The sequence below is a fragment of the Furipterus horrens genome, unplaced genomic scaffold (genome assembly GCF_987537825.1).
Source record: "Furipterus horrens unplaced genomic scaffold, mFurHor1.1.pri manual_scaffold_7, whole genome shotgun sequence".
NCBI classification, from domain to species: domain Eukaryota; kingdom Metazoa; phylum Chordata; class Mammalia; order Chiroptera; family Furipteridae; genus Furipterus; species Furipterus horrens.
Window position 1 is genome coordinate 93,097,458 of NW_028327177.1, and position 14,901 is coordinate 93,112,358.

At 38.9% G+C, this 14,901-nt stretch overlaps 1 protein-coding gene and 1 pseudogene across 33 annotated transcripts in view; one reads left to right on the plus strand and one right to left on the minus strand.

Annotated features, from left to right (window-relative positions):
• Nucleotides 1-14,901, minus strand: part of SLMAP (sarcolemma associated protein) — a 163,771-nt gene that overhangs the window by 114,618 nt on the left and 34,252 nt on the right. The gene's annotated exons all lie outside the window — the stretch shown is intronic.
• Nucleotides 109-1,139, plus strand: LOC150004800 (pyruvate dehydrogenase E1 component subunit alpha, somatic form, mitochondrial pseudogene; annotated as a pseudogene).

The window sequence follows — 14,901 nt, forward strand, 5'->3', positions numbered from 1 at the left end:
AAGATATTCAGCAAAGCAAAACTTCTAATAGTTTTTTTTTTCATGGAAACCTTAAGAAGAATAGTTAAGAATCACAGCCCATCCATGAGTATTATACAGCTTTAAAAAATGTTTGTGGACCTACAGCCCAGAGCAGGGCATGATGTCATAGCCACTGCCACCACAGACTACACTCTGGAGGAAGATGCTCTAAGAGGAAGATACCGTTTCCTGCATATCATGACTTGCAGAGTGCTGGTGTTATATCCTGTAACTTGGAAATGATGTTACATTTGAAATTAAGAAATATGACCTTAATAGGTTGGAATACAGTCCTCCTATCACAACATTGCTCAAAAGTGAAGAGGGACTTGATATAGGATGATACAGAATGTTCATCAATGGAGTTAAACAGAAAATTATTGGTGGTTTCCGTCACTGGAATGTCCAGAAGCCTGTGGAGGGGCTTGTGATCAGTATATATATCATGGATCATCTCATCACAGCCTGTTGGGCTCATGGCTTTAGATTTACTTGTAGACCTGTTCCAGATTTTTCCAAATTTTACAGGAGAAAGAGAAGGTTGTACTAAAGGAAGTCAGATCAATGCACATAGTCACCAAGAACTTCCACTGGGGTAATGGCATTGTCAGAGCTCAGGTGTCCCTGGGAGCTGGTACTGGTCTGGCCTGTAGGTATAATGGAAAAGATGAGCTCTGCTTGACTTTATATTTGAAGCTTGGCAGCTTTGTGGAAACACAGTTTATTTTCATCTGTGAAAACAACCACAAAGGAATGGGAGCGTCTGTTGAGAGATCAGTAGTCAGCACTAATAACTACAGGAGAGGCGACTTTATTCCTGGGCTAAGGACAGATGGAATGGATGCTATGTGTTCAGGAGGCAACAAAGATTTCAGCAGCCTCTTATAGATCTGTAAAGGAGACCATGCTGATGGAACTGCAGACTTACCCTTATCAAGAACACAGCATGAGTGACCCTAGAGTTAGTTTTCAGTCACGAGAAGAAATTCAAGTAAGAAGAATGACCTTATTATGCTTCTCACAGAGTAGTACCCAGCACTGTCAGTGTTGAAGAATTAAAGGAAACTGATGTTGAAGTGAGAAAAGAAATTAAGAAGTTGGTCCAGTGTGCTACATAGTTGATTTCAAACCATCTTTGAAAACATTAAGCTATTTCATCTATGGCAGCAATCTACTTTTTGAAGTTTATGGTATAAATCAGTGAATCAAGTTTAAGTAGATCATTTAAAAGTAGACTGTAAATCTATTACTATGCCTTCAAAGGGATTTCATGGTCACCTTTAAGAAACGTTGTGATCTCAACCTTCAATGGAATTTTTTAACTAAAACAAACAAACAAAAGAAAAATGTTTAAAGGAAAAAGCTCATAAGGTCTTTTTTTTAAGTATATTTGATTCTGTTATAGAGTAGTCCCATTTTTTTTTCCCCTTTGCTCCCCTCTTCCCAGTATCCTCGTTCCCTCCAACAATGCCACCCCCCTTAGTTCATGTCCATGGGCATGATATAAGTTTTTTGGCTTTACCCTTTCCTATATTATTCTTAACTTCCCCCTGTCTATTTTGTATCAACCAACTGTGCTTCTAATCCCTGCACCCTTTCCTCATTTCTCCCACTTTCCCCTCCCAGCTGATAATCCTCCAGATGATCCCCATACCTATGATTCCATTCCTATTCTGGATTGCTTAGTTGGATTTAGTTTTTATTTTTTAGACTCAGTTGTTGATAGTTGTGATTCTGTTGTCATTTTAATGTTCATAGTTTTGAGCTTTTTCTTAAATAAGTCCCTTTAACATTTCATATAATAATGGCTTGGTGATAATGAACTCCTTTAGCTTCACCTTGTCTGGGAAGCACTTTATCTGCCCTTCCATCCAAAATGATAGCTTTGCTGGATAGAGTAATCTTGGTTGTAGGTCCTTGCTTTTCATTACATTGAATACTTCTTGCCAGCCCCTTCTTGCCTGCAAAGTTTCTTTTGAGAAGTCAGCTGATAGTCTTATAGGCACTCCTTTGTAGGTAACTCTCTGCTTTTCTCTTGTAGCTTTTAAGATTCTTTGTCTTTAACCTTTGGCATTTTAATTATGATGTGTCTTGGTGTGGTCCTCTTTGGGTCTAGCTTGTTTGAGAGTCTATGTTTCCTGGACTTGTATGTCTATTTCCTTCCACAAGTTAGGGAAGTTCTGCTTCATTATTTTTTCACATAATTTTTCAATTTCTAGTTCTTCTTCTTCACCTTCTGGCAGCCCTATGATTCGGATGTTGGCCCGCTTATAGCTGTCCCAGAGGTTTCTGGTCCTCTCCTCGCTTTCCTTACTTTTTGTTTCCTCTTTCTGCATTGGTTGACTGTTTGCTCCTTCCCTATGTTCCAATTTGTTGATTTGATCCCCGGTTTTCCTTACCTCACCACTTGTTTTGTATGTGTTTTCGTTCATTTCAGCAGGACCAGCCTTCATTCCTTCCCCCCCTTGTTTAAGATCCGCTGTTAGGTCTGTAAGCTTTCTTATAACCAGAGCTCTGAACTGAGCCTCAGAAAGATTATCTATCTGCTGGTCTGATAGATCATATATTTGCTGTCTGGTCAGCTGCCTGATTGGGATCTCTATCATGATCCCTGCCATCCTGAAAGTTTTTTGTTTACCTTTGCTTCCTGGGCGGGGTTGTCACAACTCCTAAGCTATAAGGGGCAGAGCCCAGTGCATTCGTCACTACCGGGCGACCCTTCTTACCACACTGTGGTGCTTTGTGTGGGGGCAGGGTCCAAGATGGATTCCTGGTATTCATTCTCTGCTGAGAGACTGGGAGCTTCCTCCTCTGTCCCCACGCCCTCTGGGTCTCATAGTCCAAGGCAATGGGGGTCTGCCTTCCCCAGCGTTGGAATCGTGAGCTGACGGGTTTGGTCTGCAGCCAGAGGTGCTCCCCAGGTGCTTCACACCTCCCCTTAAATATGGGTGTCTGTGCTTACCGCCGTCCACCGCCGTCTACCGCTGTCTACTGCCATCACCACAGCTGCAGCCACCAGCACAGCTTGACCTCTCTGCCCCAGCTTTGCCCCTCCTACCCATCCGGACAACACCACTTGTTTATAACTCCATATGTTGGACTTCCATGTAGCTTTATTTTCTGGAACTTCTGGTTATTTATGGTTTTGCAATAGTTGTATTCCTTCTTAGTTGTGGAGGGAGATGGAGCATGTCAGTCTAGGCCAGAAGTCTCTCTACTCATTTCTTTCAATTCTTGCTTCCTCTTTCTGTACTGGTTGACTGTTTATTTCTTCCTTATGTTCCAAATCATTGACTTGAACCTCAGTTTCCTTCCCCTCACTATTGGTTTTGTGTGGCTATTCCTTCATTTGATGTAGCATAGCCTTCACTTCTTCCCTTATGCGTTTGCCATACTTAAGCATATCTGTCTAGCCTGTTAGCAAATTTATCACCAGTGTTTTGAACTTTACATCTGTTAGGTTGGCAATCTCCTCGTCGCTTAGTTTTCCCACTGGAACCTTGATCCGTTCCCTCTTTTGGGCCATACTTCTCTGTCTCCTCATCCTGACAGGCTCCTGTGTTTGCCTCTGTGCCTTAGGTAGAGCTGTTGCATCTGTTACATTATAAGGGGCCTCAGTGTTCATCAGTACAGGCGACCCATTTCACCACATTGTGGTGCTGTATGTTGGGGAGGGGTCTGAGAAGAAAAAATGCTGCTTGCTCAGTACTTGCCCTTTCTCCAGGCACTTCTCCCACTTCCGCATGGGACTAGCGCCTCTCTAGCTGTGGTCCTGGCCATCATTCCCAGAGTGGGTGGGTTGTAGGACATTCTAGGACCGTGGGGCACTTTAAACAAGTGGACTCTACTGAGACACTGGCAGTTTCTTCCTCCACCCCAACCCCAACTGGCATGCACAGTCAAAAGCAATGAGGCTTTATTTTCCCTGGTGCTGGACCATGAGCTGTGCAGTCTGGTCTAGTGCTAGGAGCACTCTCCAGGTGTCCCTACCTACTTTTTAAAATGTGTGACTGTGCTTTCCACCAGCCTGCCTCTGCCACCATACTGCGTCCTCTCTGCCTCAGCTCCACCCCTCCTACCTGTCTGGATGAGTTTTCTTCTTTTTTTATTTATTTTTTATTTACTTATATTTAATATGTTTTATTGATTATGCTATTACAGTTATCCCAATTTCTTTTCCCTCTGCTCCCCTCCAGCCGGTGGCCCCCTCCCGCCAGTTGTCCTCACCTTTTAGTCCATGCCCATTGGTTGTGCATATAGTTCTTCTCAACCTCTTCCTGTCTACTCCACTCCCTCCTACTATGCTTCTTAATTCCTGCACCACCTCCCTCCCTTTCCCCCTTCCCCCCCCCCACTGACCTCTCCCATAATGTTCCTCATACCTATAATTCTTTTCCCACTCTCGTTGCCTACTTAGTTTGCCTTTGTTTTGATTCCCCAGCTTCTGTTGTTGGTTGTTGTCATTTTAATGTTCATAGTTTTCATCCTCCTTCTTCTAAACCAATCCTTTAACATCTCATATAATAGTGGTTTGGATCTAATGAACTCCTTCAGTTTTACTTTGTCCTGGAAGCACTTTTTCTGCCCTTCTATTCTAAATGACAGTTCCGCTGGACAGAGTGATAGTGGCTGTAGGTTTTTGCTTTTCATTACTTTGAATATTTCTTGCCAGTCCCTTCTTGCCTGCAGGGTCTCCTTTGAGAAATCGGCTGATAGTTTAATTGGGACCCCTTTGTACATGATTCTTTTCTTCTCTCTTGCTGCTTTTAAGATTCTCTCTTTATCTTTAATTTTTGAGAATTTGATTATAATGTGTCTTGGAGTGGTTCTCTCTGGGTCCAATTTTTCTGGAACTCTCTGTGCTTCCTGGACCTGTAAGTCTATTTCCTTCCCCAGGTTCGGGAAGTTCTACTTCATTATTTTTTCACATAATTTTTCAATTTCTAGTTCTTCTCTTTTGCCCTCTGGCAATCCTGTTATTCGAATGTTCATTTGCTTATAGCTGTCCCAGAGGTTTCTGAGCCTCTCCTCACTTTCCATACTTTTCGTTTCCTCTTTCTGCACTGGTTGACTGTTTGTTCCTTCCCTATGTTCCAATTTGTTGATTTGATCTCTGGATTTTATTTCCTCACCACTTGTCTCATATTTGTTTTCGATCATTTCAGTATGAGTAGCTTTCATTCCTTCCCTGTCTTGTTCCAAATCTTTTGTTAATTCTGTAAGCCACCTTATGACTATAGCTTGGAACTGTGCCTCAGAAAGGTTTCCTATTTGTTCATTTGTCAGGTCCCGCATGTGCTGCCGGGGGAGCTGCGTCACCAGGATTTCAATTGTCTGCTTCATTCTGACAGTCCTGTGTTTAGCTTTGCTTTCTGGGCAGGCTATAGGGGGCGGAGCCCCGTGCACTCATCACTACCCAGCGACCGGTGACCTTTTTCACCTTACTGTGAAGCTTTGTGTGGGGGCGGGGGTCCAAGATGGGTTCCTGCCATTACTCTCTGCTGAGAGACTGGGATCCGTCCCCCCGCCCTCTGGGCCTCACCGTCCGAGGCAATGGGGGGCTCCCTTTCCCAGCGTTGGAATCGTGAGCTGAGGGATCTGACTGTAGCCGGGATTGCTCCCCTGGCGTTTCTCACAGTCCCGCCACTAACCCCGCTGCTACCATAGTCAGGACCGCAGTTTTTCACCCCTCCTACCCGTCTGGACGAGCACCGCTGGTTTATAACTTCATACGCTGGGCTTCCATGTAGTCTTATTTTCTGGAATTTATGGTTATCTTTTGTTTTGAGGTAGTTGTATCCTACTTAGTTGTAGAGGGAGACCGAGCGTGTCAGTCTAAGCCTCCATCTTGGTCGGAAGTCCCGAGTATTTCTTCTTTATATCTTTGTTGGATTTCCATGCAGCTCAATATTTTGGAACTTCTGGTTGTCTCTAGTTTTGAGGTAGCTGTATTCCTTCTTAGTTGTGGATGGAGACTCAGCATGTTGTCTAGGCCTCCATCTTGGCCAGAAGTCATAAATTCTTACATTCAGAAAGAAAAATACTGAGGGAGAACTACAAACACTATGTATTAACATGACCCAAGTAGCAGAAGATACAAAAAGATACACTTGTGGAATTGGTAGGCACTAAGTTAAATCTCTGGGAAAATGAAATAAGATATTTGACATATAGGACATGTAGGGTAGGAACACTCTCATATGTATACTTACACAAACAACTCACCCTAAAATAAAATCTAAGCCCTAAGGCAAGCAGAGCTCTCCCCTCTTGTCAGTGAGTCACAAAGCTTTCTCAGAGTGATTTTGCCCATCAAGCCAGAAGACACACCACCGCTCTCCTGTTACGGGGCTTAGCTAGGTATGTTTTATAATCAAAAGTTATTATGATTATAGTAAAATACTCTCTAATATCAGTTATAAGTAACAAATTGTATCCCTCAAGTGTAGTCATCAAACTCCTTTACTTTATTTCTTGGCAACATTATTCTATGAGAGTAAATTCATAGTACTCTCTAACATAGAAATAATGAGTCCCGTAGTGGGTGGTCTACTGCAGTTACACTATACAGAAAAGAGGAGAGCTTCTGAAAATCTAAGAATAAATGTTTGAAAATACAACTTTCATTCTTACCCCTCAGAGGGAAAAAATATCATCTTAATCATGACTGCCATTACTAATTGAGGCACCATAGAGTGACTTACAAACAAAAATTTCCAAAACAATGGAATAGCTGAGTCTCTTATTCACTGATCATTTAATTATCTCATACAGTCAGTGAAGGAAAATGATATATTATTAAAGCCACCTATTTCTATAGTCTTTGCTCCACAGGGTTACAAAATGAATTTCAACATGGTTGCTGACTCTGAAAGTGACTTCCACACACTCAGATTTATCATTTAAAGCATTTGATCTTGCTCTACCAACTTCTAGCTGAGTTTCCCTTATAATGTTAACTTTTCCTAGAATGGGCTATTCAATTGAGGTATAACATTCCCTCAGGCTTTTTGCCATTTCCTAAGTTTAAAATTGAAATATCAGTTGAAAAATAGTACAACCCAAAAACCTATGCAAATTAATTACATACAGATAGATTAAGCTGTACTTATTCATTTCAGAACAAAAAGAATCAGATAAAAGCTCTAGAAAATCAAGTATGAGATTTTTACTGCTGAAAAGGTCTGCAATGAGATAACCTCATCAATGAGATAACCTAGGGCCCCAAAGAAGCTGCTGGTATAAGAACACAAGATAAATAAGAAAAGCTGGGGGGAAAGGGTTAGGGACTCCAAAGTACTCTATTTCACAAATTGATGTCTCCATAATCTCAAAAGTATCTCAATAGAAAATTAGCTATAGATTTGTCTATCATAATTCCAAATGATAGACAAATTTAAGAATCACTCACTTGACTAAAAATATTACTGGCAATAAATGACTGCATCAGAAAGAATTTGAGTCCTTACTGTGTGCTAGATTCTGTACTATTAAGTCCTTTACAAATATGAACTCATTTAATTCTCACAACTCCCCTGTGAGGTATTATTATTATTCCCACTTTAAAAACAAGAAAACGGAGACAAAGAGAAGTTAAATTACTTGTCAGAAGTCACCAAGCAAAGAACCAGGATATGAACCCAGGCGGTGATCTCCTCAGCTCTATTCCCTAACTCCCCACTTCTGATCTCCCTCTTAACCATGCAACTACATTGCCTTTTTAATTTTGGTCCAACTCCTCATTTTGCAGATGAGGAAACTGTGTCCCCTGAGGAAGAGATAGAATTCATCCAACATTCAAAACTATTTAATAGCAGTACTAGTACTAGGACTCATGTTTCTTATTCATATTATGCTTTCCTATTCCACATTGAGCTTTTCCCCTCATTTAGTCTTTTTCAAAAACAATTTGTTTTGCCTTGGCTGGATAGCTCAGTTGGTTAGAACATCGTCCTGATATGCGGGGGTTGCAGGTTCAATCCCCAGTCAGGGCACATACAAGAACCAACCAATGAATCCATAAATGTGTGGAACAACAAATCGATGTTCTCTCTCTCTCTCTCTCTCAAATCAATAAATAAAATTTTTAAATAATTTCTTTTTCTGAGTATAAAATCCTTATTGTTGAGGTCAAGAGAGTAGAATAAAGTACAGAGGAAATTAAAATCGCTCCTCCCAGCTTCCAAGAATAATCACTCTCAACAGTTTAACATATTTCTTTATATGCATTTCTACTTGCCTGTACAGTATTTTTAAAGATGTTTAGAGACACACTTTATATATAATTATATATTTATTTGATTTTTTTCACTTAATATTGTTTTCCTGCAGCATTAAATATTTTTTTTTTAGAATATGACTAAATAGCAAATGACATGTCATAAATTTCATTATTTAACAATAGGTCTACTGATTCTATTGCATATGGTAGCTTTCTTGAAATTACTCTCTGTGATAAAATTGCTACACATACATCTTTAGGCAATATCTCTGATAATGTTTTTAAATTAAGTCCCTAGAAGCAGTATTATTGAGTTAAAGGGTAGAACAATATCTAACACTTATGTGGTGCTTACTATCATTGTCAAGCTGTTCTAACTGCTTCACAGATATTAGCTTGGTTACTTCTTGCAACAACCCTATGAGAATAAATGAATGCCCAAAGAGAACAAGTGACTTGCCCGAGATTGTACAACTAGAAAGTAACACAGCCAGGATTCACACACAGGTAGACAGGCTCTAGGAGCCATGCTCTTACCATGCTGGACTAGTTTAATTCCACACTTTTTCAGCCACATGATGCCAAGCCTACTGGAAGTTTACTACAAATGTACAAAAATCATCTGAGGAACTTCTGTTTCAGTAAGCATCCCAAAAACGTCTAAAGTTTGAATCTAGGGGACTTCCGGCCAAGATGGAGGCTTAGACGGACGCGCTAGGTCTCCCTCTACAACTAGAGAGGAATACAACTACTTCAAAACAAAGGATAACTAGAAATTCCAGAAAATAAAACTACACGGAAGCCCAACATATGAAGTTATAAACCAGCGGCGCCCTTTGGGCAGGTAAGGGGAGCAAAAAAGGGGCGGTGCTGTTTGCGGTCGCACCTGGGACAGCGGCGGGGAGAACAACCCCGGCTGCAGTCGAACTCCCGGCAGCTCGCAACCCCAACGCTGGGGAAAGCAGCCACCACATCGCCTTGAACAGTGAGGCCCAGGGGGGCGGGAGGACGGATCCCGGTCTCCTAGCGGAATAACTGTGTGAATCCATCTTGGACCCCCGCCCCCAAAGAAAGCGCCACAGGGCTGCGAAATAGGTCGCGGACAGGCACCGGTCGCTGGATTGTGACGACAAAGCACCACGGCACAACAAGAAAGGCTGCCGAACGGCGCCGGTTGCTGGGTCATTACGAGTACACAGACACTGCCCCCTACAGCCGGCCCAAGAAAACAAAACGCATCTGTCAAAATGAGGCAGACAACTATAGAAATCCCGGTGGCACAGCTCACCAGGCAACAGATGGAGAACCTGACAGATGAACAGATAAGAAACCTGTCAGAGGCTCAGTTCTGGGCCATTGTTATCAGGTGGCTTACAGAATTCACAAAAGATCTGGAAAAAGATGAGAAAGAAGCGAAAAACACTCATAACGAAAGGAACAAAACCACATACGAGACAGATGGTGAGGAAAAAAAATCCAGAGTTCATTTCAACAAACTGGAATATGGAGAAGGAACAAGCAGTCAACCAATGCAGCGAGAGGAAATGGGAAGCAACGATGAGAGGATCAGAAACCTCTGGGACAGCTATAAAAGGCCCAACATAAGAATCATTGGTTTGCCAGAGAGCGAGGAAGATGAACTAGAACTTGAAAAATTGAGTGAAAATATAATAAAGGAGAACTTCCCAGACTTGGGGAAGGAAGTGGACTTACAGGTCCAGGAAGCACAGAGAGTTCCAAAAAAACTGGACCCAGGGAGAACCACTCCAAGACACATTATAATCAAAATGTCAAAAATTAAAGATAAAGAGAGAATCTTAAAAGCAGCAAGAGAGAAGAAAAGAATTATGTACAAAGGGGTCCCAATTAGACTAGCAGCTGACTTCTCAAGGGAGACCCTGCAGGCAAGAAGGGACTGGCAAGAAATATTCAAAGTAATGAAAATCCAAAACCTACAACCACGAATACTCTATCCAGCGAAATTGTCATTCAGAATAGAAGGACACAGAAAGTGTTTCCAGGACAAAATAAAACTGAAAGAGTTCATTAGATCCAAACCACTGTTATATGAGATGTTAAAGGGACTGGTTTAGAAAAAGGAGGATCAAGACAATGAAATCTAAAATGAAAACTGCATCACAAGAAACAACAGAAGCTAGGGAATTGAAACAAAGGCAAACTAAACAGGCAACGAGAGTGGAAAAAGAACTATAGGTACAGGGAACATATTGGGGGGAGGTCAACAGGGAGGGGGAATGGGGAGAGGGAGGGAGATGATATAGGAATTAAGGATCATGGTAGGAGGGAATGGAATAGACAGAGAGAGGTTGAGAAGAACTGTATGCACAACTAATGGACATGATCTAAAAGGGGGGGACAACTGGAGGGAGGGGGGCCACCGGGTGGAGGGGAGCAGAGGGAAGGGAAATTGGCACAAATGTAATATTATAATCAATAAAACACATTAAAAAATAAAATAAAATAAAGTTTGAATCTAACTATCCTGACCTAAAAATGGAAAAAGAGAACATTTAATAAACCATTCCTATAAAAACCTTGATAATTATATTGGTGTTTTAAATAAGGATGGGAAGGCCAAAGAAGAGAGTACTCAAAATGGTTAAAGTGAATCTTTATGACCTTGGATTAGGCAACGACTTCTTAGATATAACACCAAAAGCACAAGTGACAATATAAATTAAAAAATTTAAGATCATTAAAAATTATTTTAAAAATAAAAAAGATAAATTGAGCTTCATCAAAATTAAACTTTTGTGTCATAAAAGACACCATTAGGACATATATTATCTTATTCTACTTATATGAGGCACCTAGAATAGGCAAACTTATAGAGCTAACAGGTAGAATTAGTGGTAATCAGGAGCCTGGAAAAGGGAAGAAAGGGAGTTATAGTTTAATGGCTTAATGGGCAAGAGTTTCTGTTTGGGATGATGGAAAAGATGGATATGGACAAAGGTGATGGTTGCACAACATTCATTGTGAATGTATTTAAACACATTAATGACACTGAACTGTACACTTAAAATGGTCAAAATGGTAAATTTTGTTATATATATTTTACCTTAATAATAAAAAAAATTTACCATCAAGCCAAACTACAGAATGGAAAATACATTTGCAAATCATTCCTCTGATAAGGGAATTGTGTCCAGAATATACAACTCAATAGTAAGAAGATAAATAACCTAATTTTAAAATGGGGGAAAGATGTGAACAGACATTTCTCAAAATAAGTAAATAAATACAATGGCCAATAAGTGCATGAAAAGATACTCAATGTTATTAGTTATTAGGGAAATACATATCAAAACCACAATAAGATACTATTTCATATCCACTAGATGGCTACAATAAAAAAGAAAGACAAAAGTATTGAGCAGGAAGTGGAAAAAATGAACCTTTATACACTGCTGGTAGGCATACGAGGGGGGGACCCAAAAAACACCCAGAATTATTTTCTGGAGGGTGGCCCCTTGCAGTACAGGTTTCCCCTGCTAGGTGAGTGTTGCAGGAACCCATTTGTATCAGTATGTCAGCTGGTGTTGTTGTGAGAGGCTGCATTGGGCTTCAGTGAAATATTTTTTTTTTTGAACACTCAACATGTTTACTCATATTATGATGGGTGATTGATGAGCACACCTGCCCACAATGTGCTGAGTGTTCAGGAGTTTTTGATCAAAAAATGGCATGACTCCTGTGGCCTGCTCTCCCTATTCACGCAATCTTGTCCGAGCAACTTTTTTTTTGTTTTCCCAGATGAAAAAAATCCTCATAAGGAAATATTTTGGCAATGTGGAAGAGGTGAAACAAAAAATGGCAGAAGCACTAAAAGGCATCAAAATCAACAAGTTCAAAAACTTTTTTAAGCAGCAGAAAAAATTTTTCTCAATAGGTGTATTGCATTAAATGGAGAGTACTTTGAAGGTGATGGAAGTTTAAACATGTAAGAATACACAATTTGATAAATAAATTCTGGGTTTTCTGGGGTCCCCCCTTGTATGTAATAGTCCAACCACTTTGGGAAAGTTTGGCAGTTCCTCAAAAGGTTAATTTAATTATGGAGTTACAATATGACCCAGCGATTCTATTCCTAGGTATGTTACCAAGAGTACACATATGTCCACAACAAAACTTGTACATGTATGTTCTCAGCAGCATTATTCATAATAGCCAGAGTAGAAACAACCCAAATGTCTATACACTGATGAATAGATAAATGAATGTGTTATATCCCTACAAATTTGGCAATAAAGGGTATGAAGGTAATAAATGCTACAACATAGATAACTTTGAAAACACTAAGCTACATTAAAGAAGCCAGGCACAAAGGGCTACATGTTATATGATTCCATTTATATAAAATATCCAGATAGACAAATCTATAGAAGCAGAAAATAAATTGATTAGTGGTTGCCAGGGGCTGGAAAGGAGGAAATGGGGAGTGATTGCTAATGGGTACAGGGTTTCTTTCTGGGGAAATGAAAATGTTCTGGAATTGACCAGAAGTAATAGGTGCACAATTCTGAGAATGTATTAAATGCCACTGAAGTGCACACTTAAAAAAGTTAAAAATAAACTAAAAATATAGCTAAGAAATTCAGGATAAGGACATAAATTCTGAAATAAAGTGCTTTAAAAAGTCTTTCTGGAAACCATAGACAATGGAAACAAAGATTGAGATGTCAAAACTGTCAAAAAATTAAGAACCAGGAAAGTATATTGTCATGCAAACAAAAGTTTTAAAAGTTCTATTAAAATTCATATTGAGGAAGATGGAAAAGTGAGTTTCTGAGCAGGGAGAGAACAAAAAGAATAACTACCAAAACAAAATCATTCAATGACTCATCTAAGAGGTTCCTTAATGACTTTGAAATTTAACCAGAATACGTTGGGGACATAAGATAGTACTGCTTCTGCACAGCAAATTTGATGAACTGAACTATGTTGAATTCCCTGTCAATAAATGAGAAGCACTCCCATTTGTCCTAAATATGCTGAGGTGATGATAAAAATGGTTGATGGCACATTGCATACTTGACTATCAGCTCCATGGGGGCAGGGACTTCGTTTTATTTAACCAGAACACTACTTGGAACATAGGAAATGCTCAATAATAATGGCTAAATAAATCAACAGCACTTTGAAATTTATAGAATACTGTGCATTATGTTTTAGGAATTCACATCTAAATTAGGGGATTCTACACATCTAATAATAGAAAGTTAATAGGTGGAAAGCCAGAGATATCAAAGGTCTGAAACTAGTTTCAGGGAAGAAAAGAATTTCCCTCTAATACTACACTGACTAAAGGCAGATAAGCCTACATAAGTTGCTTGTGTTCTAAAATGTTTAAACACATTCATAAATTTCCCTTATTTTTACATTTTTAGTATAAAAATATATAGGAGTCCATGAACTTCTAAAGAGTTAACTATTTAAATGGTAAAAATAACTATGTACACTTAGAATTCTTCATGGTCAAGTTAAAGAGACACAAAATATAGAGATAAAAATCCCCTAAAGATATGATTTAAGCAAAATATAATAAACAAAATAAATACCTATGAAATCTAAGAAAATACAAAACCTGCTAAAGTCTATTCAATCCTAACTAAACTTAGAACAATGAGCACAGAAGTAAGACAAAGTCCCACCTCATAGGAATTCAATTAGGGTAACAGACAAGAAAAAACTACAACACAATGATAAATGTCATAACAGAGATAAGGACAATTCCTAACAATAAGTGATTAAGCAAATTACTTGTAAGTTTACATGGAGAATAAAAAAAAAGATTTTATTTTAAAGCATTAGTACATATATAAAGTTTCTATACCTGTCACATAAATAGTAAAATCAATACCAACATATTTTATATTAAAATATCACTAACAAGGTTGCATTTAAATACTTAATATACAAAATTAATAAAAATTTTGTTCTTTTAAGCACAGTACTCTATTGTCGGAATAATGACATCTCACTAGTTAGTTCATTTTAACTCACTTTTCTTTTTAAACAAAATATCTGCAAGTAATGGACATACAATTAAAGCTGTAGTTCAAATTCAAATAATTTCCTTTGAACACCCTAAAATGATAGCCCACTAAAATTTCCTGTTATACTTCTCACATTTGAAAACTGTAGATTTACCTCTATTAAGGACTTTAGTTGCATTGAAAAGTCAAGTAAAATTTGAGATGAAATTTTTTGCTTTCCATTAATAAATATGTCTTCATATGGATCAAAGTTTAGTAAAGGACGTAAATTGGTTCAAGTATGAGAGATCTTTATTATTCACTGAAATTACAATTTTTGACTAATCTGAGCAAATTTAGATGCTATGCCGAAAACGAGCAATTTTCAGAGTTTTCTGTTGATTTAATAGTTTTTTGAAAATATTGAAATGAACTTAGAAAATTAATCATACCTTAACTTTTATTATGTTCTCAAACAGTTTTTCAAGACCCTGAGAAATTTAGATTGTTTCAGGTATGTTATCTTAGCAGAGCCGAAATTACAGTAAGGAAGTGACAATGCAGATTCTGAGTTTTGACATACATGCTTTACAATAGAAAACATTGTGCAAGTGAAAGAGTACTAAGGTTCAGAACTGCAACATATGCTATAGAAAATGG